A 12034-nucleotide genomic window follows, 5' to 3' on the forward strand; every position below is an offset into this window, starting at 1 on the left:
ATTGGGTTTGGAGTCCAGAACTGAGTTCCAGCCTTGCCGCCTGCTACCAGCCTAACTTTGGACCTCGGCATCTTTGTCTGCAAAATGAAGGGGTTGGACCACGTGACCCCTCAGGTCATCTCTGGACCTGTGATCCGGAATCTTATGAGCACTAAGGAACATATACCAGGAGCAGCGTTAAAGATATTGCCAAAGACAGGGCCTATAGCCATATAGCAAGAACAAGAGATGGCAGGTAGATGGTTAGATAAACAGAAAGATGGATGGATGAATGAATGATGGGTGAATAGATAGATAATGGGCAAATAGGTGAATGAATAAAGATAGAGATATAGAGATAGATAAATAAAGATAGATGGATGAATAGGAAAGGAGATGAATGGATTGCTAGAGATAGGTAAGTGGATAGATAAATGGATAGATGTATAGGTAGATGGATGGATGGGCAGATGGATGGATGAATGGATGTGTGTCTATATTTATGTGTGGAGAGAGATAAATGGATGGATAGATAGAAAGATGGATGGATGGATGGATGGATAGAGGCAGCTGATGACGCAGTGGTTAGAGAACCAGGTCTGCATACAGGAAAATCTGCATTCAAATGTGATCCAGACACTGTGTGGCCCTGAACAAGTCACTTAACTTCTGACTCTTCTTCCTTAACTGTAAAATGGGCACAATAATAGCATCTCCTTTCTTGATGTTGTGAGAATCAGTGAGAAAATATCCGTAAAAGCACTTAGCACAGCACCTGGCTTAATAAATGCTTGTTCCATTCTCTTCCTCTTCCACAGTAGGCATTTAATGTTTGCTAAATTAAAATAAATAAATAATCTCAGACCAAACAAGATGAGAGTTGGGGACCAATTGCTTTGGGAAAGGTTGAGGACAACAACCCATCTCATAGAAAAAGAAAACTCTCAGAGCTCTGTTAGACCAAGCTCCCATGCCCTTGCAAGAGGCATTCCTGGCAGGTAGCTCTCCAGCTTCTGCTTGAATACTTCCACTGACAGGTAGCTCATTAATTTATGAAGAAGTCAATTCCATTTGGATTTTGGGGCGGTTCAGATTGCTCTTAAGGGCCATCGGACCCACTCATTAAGAGAAAGAATTACCCTTGCAATAACAAAGAAAACTTTCACCCAAGTGAGGAGCCTAAGCTCTCTTCTGTCTTTAGGCAGCACAGTTATTTTTATTATCTTAGCTGGTGCTATATCAGGGAGTCAGTGTCATAAGCAAATAGCTCCTCGGTTATGAAATGGGATGTCCTATTTTCATCAACCCAGAACTATTTTGTGTGGGGATTTTTGTGTGCTGGGCTCAAATCAGCTGTGATTCCCCTTTAAAATCAGGAAGCAGATCTGCACAAGTGCCTCCTCCGAAACAGGTAAACGGGGGCATTTACAAGGAGAAGGTCTGTCAGACAGAGAAACCCAAGGCCCGTCCCCCCAGGGTCCCTCAGTTTGTCTTCAAGTGCCAAGAAGAAATTTCACACCTACTTCCTCTTCCATATAACTACTGTTCACATCGTTGACCACCCTTCATATATCACCTCTGCATCTTCTCTTTCTCATTTTCTTTAACTGATTCTCCTATGGCTTGGACTCATGGCCCTTGGCCATTAGAATAGCCCCTCTCTGGGTGGTCTCTGGCTTAACAATGTTTTCAGTACCCTAGCTATGGTCTGACCAGAGTAGAACTCAGCAGGACTTCTACCACATTACTCCTGAAAACTTTTTTTTTCTTTTTAAAGCAGCCCAAGATCACATTTTTGGCTGCCACATCTGTTCACTTCCAGAGAAATTGTAGTCATTAAAACATCCAGATCATTTCTCAGATGAACTATGTCCAAATATGTGTCTCTTATCTTGTACATCTTTTTTTTACTCAATTACTGGATTTTACATTTATCCCTATGAAATGTCATTCGCCCAATGTTCTAACCAGTTTGTCAAGCTCCTTTTATCATTCCATCATTCATAGTGTGAACTCTCCTTTCCAGATTTGTACCATCTAGAAATTGGATAAGCTGGCGGTATCTTCTGGGAATCAGAGGAGCACACCCTCTACGCATGGATTCAAATCTTTGATAAAAATGCTAAACAGCACAGAGCCAGGCTAAGGCTGGGAGGCTACCCTCAAGTCCAAGTTGCTGGAACTTGGTTTGCTGGATTTGGCCATCCAACCAGTTCTGGATCCAATCAATGATACTGATATCTGGCTCCTATCTCTAGCTTCTCTCTATTAGGATAATGTGAGGTCCTTTTTATCACACACTTTGCTAAAATGTAGGTCATGACTGCTTCTTGCTGACTATTTGAGAAGGAGAAGGGAACCAGCGTCATAGAAAGAAGCATGATCTCCGAGTGCTAGTCCTTACGTCAGGTACCTTGGAACAAGCCTTGTCCCATCTCCTGGTCTTAGTCACACCCTCTAAATGAAGGGATTACGATGTTAAATTAAATTCTATTTTCTTTGCTGTAAGGGAGGGTTCACTGTAAGAGTGAGTAGAAATGACTAATGAGTAATACCAAAAGATAATTTAAAAAAATCTCAACAAAAATAAAGTGATGGTGGCTGTATGAGATAATCCTTAAGATCCATTCCAGACTGGATGTTCTACAGTTCCATGAAATAATAACTGTAATAATTCAAATATTTTTAGAAAATTTTTAGGGGGCATGGGAGTAGAAGGAAGGGGTGACTTTGACTGTATATTGTTGAAACCTCCTATATGTGGCTTGAAAGGCATCATGGTATCATGGAAAGAGCAGCCCTAGGTTTGAGTCTCAGTTCTGACTTTAAACAAGTCACTTCTCCTTTCTCAGAGTCATCTATTCAATAGGGAAAATAATATCTCAAATATCATGCTTACCAATGCTGGCCCAGAGTAAGAATTTAATAAATACTGACTTGACTTGAACTTGATTTATACCAGCTATGAGGTCATTGTGAAAAAAATATGTAATTTGTCTTATAGGTAATAAAAATAAGTAGATAATAAAGATTATCTACTTTAATGTAGTAACTATATTACTATAGCAATATAATATAGATAAATATACAGAAAAAATAGACAAAATAGAAAATAAAAGACAATAAAGTGATATAAACTTGAATTATTTAATTTGAAATCAATCCTTATTAGAATCATGAATTCAAGGTTAATTAAGCACTTGTCCTGAGAAGATCTCTGACCTCTGGTGGGGGGGGGGGGGGGGGCGGAATTTAAAGTTTAGGGTCTGCTCCATTCTGAGAGTTTGGGTTCAAATCCTACTGATTACTTGGGTGACACTTTCTAGGGCTGAATTCCTCATTTGTAAAATCGGAGGTTTGGTCTGCAAAGCCTGGAAGGTCTCTCCCGGCTCACCAGCTAAGATCCTGCCCTTCACAGATTTGAGGTCAGACCTGGAATGCCAAGCAGAAGATTATGGATTGCTCCATGAGTTCGTGAGGAACGTGGGGAGAGGACTGTCTCCCTTCCACCACACCCAGGCAGACGGACATGCTGATAGCCATCACCTTCTCCAGGGCGTCTTCCTTCCTATGGGAAGCCCAGAGGTGGTTGTCCAGCCGGGGTGAAGAGCAGACGTGAGTTCCTCCAGGGATCCCTGCCCTCAGGCAGGGGACCAGGCTGCCCAGACTCATTATCTCTGCAGGCAGCTGACAGCTCCTTCCTGTTCCTGGGGCTATGCCCTGGGCCAGCCCCTTATCTTCCTGAGAGATGGTCATCCTAATAAATCACCGGGCTCTGGGAGGTCCCTGCCACCGGCCTGCAGAGCCTTCCCTCCCCGGCAGCAGAGGATGAATGGGAAAACTTTCCTCCTTAAGTGCACCTAAGGCAGGTCATTGAGAAGATGGCCAACTGGCCTTCACGGACCTCAATGAAGAGCAGAGGTATAGAATCAGTATAGACATCTACCCACAGCTAAGGTCTGAGAATTCATTTCAACAAGCATCTATTCAACACCTATTAGGTCCTGGGCAAAAAAAAAAAAAAAACAAACCCTCAGAGAACTTGGATTCAAATAAATAGAGGACATATCCAAACTACTTACACAGTGGTATTTATCCAGAAGAAGGCACTTGGGCAGATTCATTCTAGCCAGTCATCCCTTGGTCTGATTTCCCTGGAACCTTAGCTTGGGAGTGAGAAAAAATGCAAAATCAAAGAAAATCCCAATATGAAAGAGAAAGATAAGAGGTCATCTGCCTTTTTTTTTTTTTTTTTTTTTTTTTTTTTTAACGATAAGGAAATTGAGGCACACGGGTAGTAAGAAGCAGACAATTATCTTGTCCCTCTATTTTTCTTTTCTTTATGCTGAAAATCCCCAGTTCCTCCAATGAATCCTTTTAAAAGATGTTTTTAGGTTTTTCGGCATCCTATTCACCCTGGTTTGGAAGGGTTCCAGTTCGTCTTTCCACTTCTTAAAATACAGTGCCCAGAAGAGAACATGATACTCCGGATGTGGTCTGACCAGGGTAGAGCATAATGGAACCTCCTAGGTCTCTCAACACAGCCTTGAATAACATGGCAGTCATGTTATACTGTTGACTCACCTTGAATTTGAAAACTGCTAAAAAACCTAGTATCTTCTCCACTGGAATTGCTACTTAACTGTATCTTTTATAGCTTAATCTTAAGACTCGGGTCCTCTTTTAATGATCCCCTTCTCACCTCCAACCAAATCTATGATACTAGTAGTAATTCTCTATTTAGCTCTTTAGCTGATAGTTCCCAATCTTATTTCCTTTACCAGATCACACCAAATGTTCATAAACCCAAATTATTTATGAAAAACCTGGAAAACTATAAGGGAATGAATTATTTGTTGTTCAGTCAGGTCTGACTCTTGGTGACCCCATTTAGGATTTTCTTGACAAAGATACTGGAATGGCTTGCCATTTCCTTCTCCAGCTCATTTTACAAACGAGAAAACTGAGGGAAACAGAGAGATATCTTCCTAACTCCAGACCTAGGGTTCTCTACACTGTCACCTAAGCTGCCCTTAAACAATTTAGCTTCCATTTCCAAAGGACATAAAGAAAATGCTCGACCCCTTAGGCAGAACTGGAAGAGCTAAGAGGGAAATCACTGAACAGCCCAGTTCAGTCTATTACAAGGAAGAAGTTTCAAATAATCAGAGTTGTCCAGCTGGAGGGATAGGGAGGAAAGCTCTATCAAGAAGCCAGAAAACCTGGTTATATTTGGTTATATTTGTTCAGGGGGAGGAGGGGAGCTCTGTGCACTCTCTTTTTCTCAGTTCTTCTGTTTTCTCCTAGAAACCATAACCTTCCCATCACTGCCTCCTTTCCCAAAGCTAGACACTCAGGCTGCAGTGCTCTCACCATAAAGTTTGCCCTCAGCTGATGCTTAAATCCCCCTAAGGTAGGAGCCAGTGAAGATAGTTTGGGGATCTGTCCAGGGTTTTGGAACAAGAGATCTAGTCAAGGAAACCAAGAAGTGGTCAGACAGGTATTGGAAGAAAGAAGGGCATCAAAACAGTGATAGGAGCATTGCTTGGGGCAGCTGCGACTCCAGTGGATGCTGAAAAGGAGGCAGACCTGGTCTTACTTAATTTCTGTTTTCCCTTCTAAGGATAAGGATCTTTGAGTTGTAAAGAACAAGACAAAATTGGTCAATAAGGAGTTGATAACATAGATAAGTAAGGAGGTAATTGGAGAGCACTTTATTGCCCTGAAGAGTCCAATTCAGCAGACCCAGCTGACCCGTACCCTAAGGTACCTAAGAAATTAGCAGATGTTCTTGATAAATCAGTCAGATTTCTTTGAAACATCATAAACAATAGGAGAGCTACCACGGGATGAGAGAAGAGTGAATGTTATTTCAACTTTTCCAAAAAGGAAAGAGAACAGAATCTCTTCTGGCCTGTGAGCTTGACTTCAAATCCTGGCAAAATTCTAGGATGTGTTACTAAAAAGATGGCTAGTGAACACAGAGAAGGGGAAGCAGTGATTCTACAAAGAGCCAGGATGATTTTGTTAACAAGAAGCTTTGTCAGATTCATCTTATTCCCAACTCCCCCCTTTTTAATTAGTTTTTTAAAATTCCCAACCCCCAACTTTTTTAATAAGTTTGCAAGACCGGCCAAGGGAATTCAGTAAATAGAGTTCACCTTAGTTTTGGAAAAACATTGCACTATTCTTATGGGCAAGATGGAAAGATGTAAGCTAGTGATAACATATTTAGGGAGATTCAAAGCTGCTCAAAAAGCCAAACACTAAGAAGTCATTCCAGTGTCAACTTGACATTGGAAATCTCCAAAGGAATATAGCAGAAGTTTGCATATGGCCTCCTACTATCTAACATTTTGTTAATGATTTAATAAAATCACAGCTATTTACTTTTTAAATTGTTTTTAAAACTTCAACACAAAATAAGAAAAGGAAAAAAAAACGCTGCCATGTACATAGCAGAATGTGAGAGGATTCAATATAAAACAATACATTTCCATTTCAAGAAAACCTATATGTAAATACTACACATTGTTTTCAAAGTTGTAGATTTTCTTTTGTTCTCTGCTGTGCACTTATTACTTTATTTTCCTCCCTTCCTCACTCCTCCCAAGAAGGCTACAATTAAGAAGGCCACTCTTAAGTGGATATATATGTATATATACATATCTATATATGTATGTATACACACACTTGCAGACATGTACATAAATGCACATGCATATACATAACTATAAACACATACATATATCCACTCAAATGCATACCTGTAAAAATATACTGTGCTTATTTCTACCTGTCATCTGTTTCTCTGAAGATAGGTAGTATTTTCCTTCATAAGTCCAAGTCTTCCCATATGTTTCTAAATCAACCAGCTCATCATTTCCTACACCACAGCAATATTCCAATCCAATCACATTCTATCCAAGATTTTGTCTATGAAAGTCCTTTCCCCTCAATTTCCTTCTAGTCTTGATTAAACAGGTTTTACTTATATGAGAAAATTTTAATTTAAATAATCAAATTTTTATACTTCAACACTATTCTCAACTTAAAATGTATTTTAAGGTCTGATACTGAATATAGTTCCTTCACACCTTTCCCCCTGGTTTCCTTGAATTTCTTGACTCTCTCCTCTTCCAAATAAACACTGTTATTATTTTTTTCTAACTCAGCAAGATAGTATTTTAGAAATTTAATTGAAATGGCATTACATCAATAGATTCATTAGGTTAAATAGTCATTTTAAAAAATTATATTGGCTCTATCTACTCATGCACAATAAGAATTATTATTAATCGATTATTTAGATCTGTCTTTATTTGTACAGAAAGTGTTTTATGTTTATATTCAAATAGTTTCTGTATCTGTTTTGGCAGCTATACTCTCAGATTTTTTATTGCTGTCTAGTTTTAATTGATAAGTCACAGCTATTTACCAAGTTTGCAATTGATAAAAGCTGGAAGGGACAATAATGGAGCCAGATTCTGTACCCCAAATGGTCTTGATAGGGTTAGAACACCTAGAAAATCAAAGAAAATGAAAATGAATAGGTATAAATGTGAAATCTTACATCGGGTTAAAAAAAAAAACCCAACTTTACAAATTCAAGAAGGGGGGAAATAGAATAGCAATTTATCTTTAAAAAAAAAATTCTGGGTGTTTTAATGGATAGAAAAGATCAATATGACTCCAGAGTGACCTAGCAACTAAAAGAGATATGAAGATATTATTATTTTAAGTACTATTGAAAAGCATAGTGTCCAAGATTAAGGAAATGGTGTTTTTGCTGTGTTTTCTGTCCTGTTCAGTCCTGCCTTGGGCTGTGTTCAGGTCTTGGTCCCATACCTGAGAAGGGACATGATAAATTGGATGTATTCAGAGGAATCGAAGGGCCTCTAGCTCATACCATAAGAGGTTCTCATGAAGGTAAGGAAATGCTAGGAAGACTTGATTTGGAACATGATGACTGCCTTCTGTTATTTGAAGAGATGTCCTGGAGAATGGGGACTTTGTTTGTTCTTTTTGGACCCAGAAGGCAAAGTTAGGACCAGTGTGTGGAAGTTGTAAAGGGAAAAAGAAAGGGAGACAGAGAACAAGCCTCTGAGTCAAGAACGTCTGAATTCAAAGGAAGCATCTGACACTTAATAATGGCTGGGAGACCCAGGAAAGTGACTTCTCTTTACACTGCCCCAGGGAGTCCACTGAGATAAGGCGAGTTGGTCTGGCCAGTCTGCCTTGGTAGAGGGAACTGCCTTGCCAGAAGCTCTTTTCCAAGGAGTTAGAAAAATTAGAGGAAGAGGCCGGGAAGAAAGAGAAGGGGGAGAAGTTCATCGAGAAGCATTCAGTAAGTATCTGCTTTGTGTCTCCACTGGTGCTAAATGCTGGGGAGTTAAAAAAACAAACAAACAAAAACAAAACTCTGGGATTCAAGGAGCTCTCAGTCTCCCCAGGGCAGACAAACAAAATGTGAGATAAATTGGAGATAATCTTAGAGGGAAAACACTAAGATAAAGGAAGAAAAGAAAAGGTTCCTGGAGAAAATAGGATTTTCTCTGGGACTTGAAAGAGGCCTTGAAGGCTGGAAGGCAAACTTGAAGGACTGAGGAGGGAAGAGAATTCCAGGGCTGGGGGAAAGCTGCTAGGAATGCCTAGAGTCTGGAGGCCAGTGTCACTCAATTATGGAAGATGGAGCCGAGAGTAAGGTGTAAGAAGACTGGGAAAGGGGAAAGAGGCCAGATTATGAATGGCTTTGGATGCCAAAGAGATAATTTTCTATTTTATCCCGGAGGTGATAGGAAGCCACCGAAGCTGATTAAATAGGGGTGATATAGTCAGATCCGTGCCTTTAGATAAATTTGACAGCTGAGTAAAAGATGGACTACATAGTGGAGAAAGACTCAAGGCAAGGAGACCAATTGCAAGGTCGGTGCAATTGTAAGATCAGAGAAAGGAGGTATACATGAGAAATGTTACAAGGTAGAATCTACAGGAAAAGGAGAGAGAGGAGGAAATGGCAGTCATGAGGGAAGAAGAAAAAAGGGAAGGAGAAAGAAAGAAAGGAAGAATAGGAGAAACTCCCTAATCATTCTAATGATCCAAAGTGTATCTCATCACACTGGAAGTCTTCAAGCAAAGGCTAGAGTCAGGTATGTTATACAGGTAACATCAGTCTGTAGCAGACTTTGATTGATAGGATTGTGTGAATTACTCCAGCATCCTTCAGTTGTCTACAAATAAAAGCGGAGAAGATGAAACGGTAGGGATGACCCAGACCTGGGCCAGAGGACTCAAGGCTACAGGACAAGATACAGCTAATTCCTAATTAGCGCACATAATGAATCCCATAAAGTGGCCGCATGGCATATTTCTATTGACTGGGATCAATTACCATATTTTACATAATTATAACTTCAATTAGTGTAAATCTCTATGCATATGGAATTTATTATTTGAACTAATACTAATCAGATCTGGCTGAATTTAGTTAACTAACCAGGGTTGAGGAAACAGGGGGAAGAGGTGTGACTGTAAATCCTGGACTGGATAAGATTAGGTTTGGGAGGACAGAGGCAGAGGCTATTCCCTTCCAGAGGGGAGTGAGGTTTTCATGAAAAGATACGATCCTTCTAAGATAGGAAGAGCAAAAAGTCCATGATGAATGGAAATGTGTTTATGATACAACAGGAGCTCCAGAGGGCACAGTGTAAAAGAGAAGAACGGAATGGACACTCAGGAAGAGTAGGACTGAGGTGGGTAGGGATGAGCATTTCTGAAAGATGTCTCAGGAGAAGAGGAACTTTGTCTCAGCAGGTAGCCATCCTGAATCATAGATTATAGCAAAAGGATGGGCGCCCCTCCTAAGAAGGGGAAGTACCAGCTGACAAGGGTTCCACCTTCAAGGGTCTCAAGCTTACGGAGCATCTCCCCTGCCCCAGAATCCTTTTCAGAGGGTGAAGGAAAAAATGGTCCTCTCTCAAAAGTCGGGGAAGAAGGGACTGAGCCCAGAGGGAGAAGTCTGTGGATCAATAAACACCTGGTAATTGAGATGCCAGTCAGCTGACTGTACTACTCAATCCCAGGTTTTTGTTCTAGTCAAGAATGACGGAGCATGACATCCAGAAAATACCATGTACATGGAACAAGCACTTGGCTTCTGGTAGGGTTGGATCCTGAGTCATGGTCGTATCCTGATGGAGAGAACTTTTGCCGCCTGGAGGCTGGGTAGTCACAGTGGCTTAAGTCAGGATGATGGTTTTCTCAAGTGACTTAGTGAGGTCGGGGACTCTTCCACAATGTGGCAATACTCTTTAGGGCGAGAAGGTCTCCAAATTGTCTCTAAAAGGGCCTAGTCCTAGTAATAGACAAGGAGATTCAGTTCTGGGCCAAAGACTTGAATATTATCAATGGCCTCCAAGGACAGAAATGGTGATTGGAGAAAACTGAGGAAGTGTAAGATCGGACAGGCAGGAGGGAAAGTAGAGGAGCAGTCTCTCCAGCCTTTGAGCAAAATTCTCACCTCTTCCCTAGACCCAAAGAGGTCTCTCACTTGGCCCTCAGGGAAAAGCAAGAGAGCAGTCACACAGACAAGAAGTTCTTAACCTTTTTTGTGTGGGGAACCTCTGGCTCTGGAGAAGCCTGTAGATCCACTCTCAGAATAATGTTTTTTTAAAAATATAACATACAGAGAGTCACAAAGGAAGTCAAATTTTTTAAACTATTTTTACAAACCAAGTTCCCAGACCTCGGTTTAAAATTCCTTCATCTAGGTCACAGTTCTAGAATAAGAATGAACCCCAGAAATCATCTAGACTCCCCCATTCAATTTCCAGACAAGGAAACTGAGACCCAGAGGGAGTAAGTGAGAAGCTGGTGGGGCTAATCCAACGCTTCTGATTCCAGCCCAGTGCCTCCAAGTCACAGTTGGGGAAACTGAAGTCGGGAAGAAGAAAGAATTTTCCACGGGTCCCCCGGAGTCGGGACAGGGAAAAAAAATGCAGGTCTTCTGGCTCCCAGCCTGGGGATCTTTCCACGGCAAAGCCCTCTCTAGGCAGATGAGGTGCCAGTGGGACTGGGTCATGGCCACACCCGGCTTGTTTCTCTTCCATCTTGACTCCACCATGATGGCAGGAGACGGGACGGGACAGGACAGGACGTGTCAGGCAGCAGGACGTGGCCCATCCAGGAAACAAGCCCCGTGGGGCTCCTCACGCACTCGGCGGGACTCGAGAGCCCAGAGCCGGGCGGAGAGAGCCCACCCTGACAATCAGAGATGGGATCACAGGCTCCCATCCGGCAGACAGGGACAGAGCAGTGCCCTGCGTGGCAGGGAGCCAGCATCTCCCCCCACTTCCCACGCCCTACCCGCTGTCCCGGACGGCCTGTCAGGAGGCCAAAGAGGTGAGTGGACACAGAGGATTCAGATCCCCGGGGGGGAAGGACAAGCAGACCCAGGACAGAAACATCTGGCAAATGGGAAAGAACAGGGGAATCCAAACCCTGACTGACACTCAGTGTATCTGTGATGGTGGCCAGGTCCTTTCCTCTCTGTTTTTCTGTTCCCTCCACTGTAAAATGAACATCACGATACTTGGTCCCGAGTCATTTTTTCAAGGAAAGTGCTTTGTAAACCTCCAAGTGCTATAATTACAGCTGACATTTATATAGTGCTTTTAATATGCGCTATCTCCTTCAATTCTCACCATCCTGTGAGGTAGTGCTCTTGTTTAGCCCTATTTTACAGATGGGGAAACTGAGGCCCAGAGAGGTTAAATAGTTTGGATAAGTCACAGAGCTAATAAGGGAGGGAGGGAGGACTCAAACCCCTGTCTCTTGAAAGAGTTCTTTTCATTCTATCATGTTGCCACACAAATACCAAAAATTTTAAAAACAATTTATAGGGGCAGCTAGATGGCACACTGGCTCTAGAACTGGGAGGACCTGAATTCAAATGTGACCTCAACTACTTAACACTTACTAGCTGTCTCACCCTGGAAAAATCACAATCCCAATTGCCTTGGGAAAAGAAGAAGGAAGAAGAAGAAAGAAGAACAAA

Source organism: Sarcophilus harrisii, chromosome 1, assembly GCF_902635505.1.
Source record: "Sarcophilus harrisii chromosome 1, mSarHar1.11, whole genome shotgun sequence".
NCBI classification, from domain to species: Eukaryota; Metazoa; Chordata; class Mammalia; order Dasyuromorphia; family Dasyuridae; genus Sarcophilus; species Sarcophilus harrisii.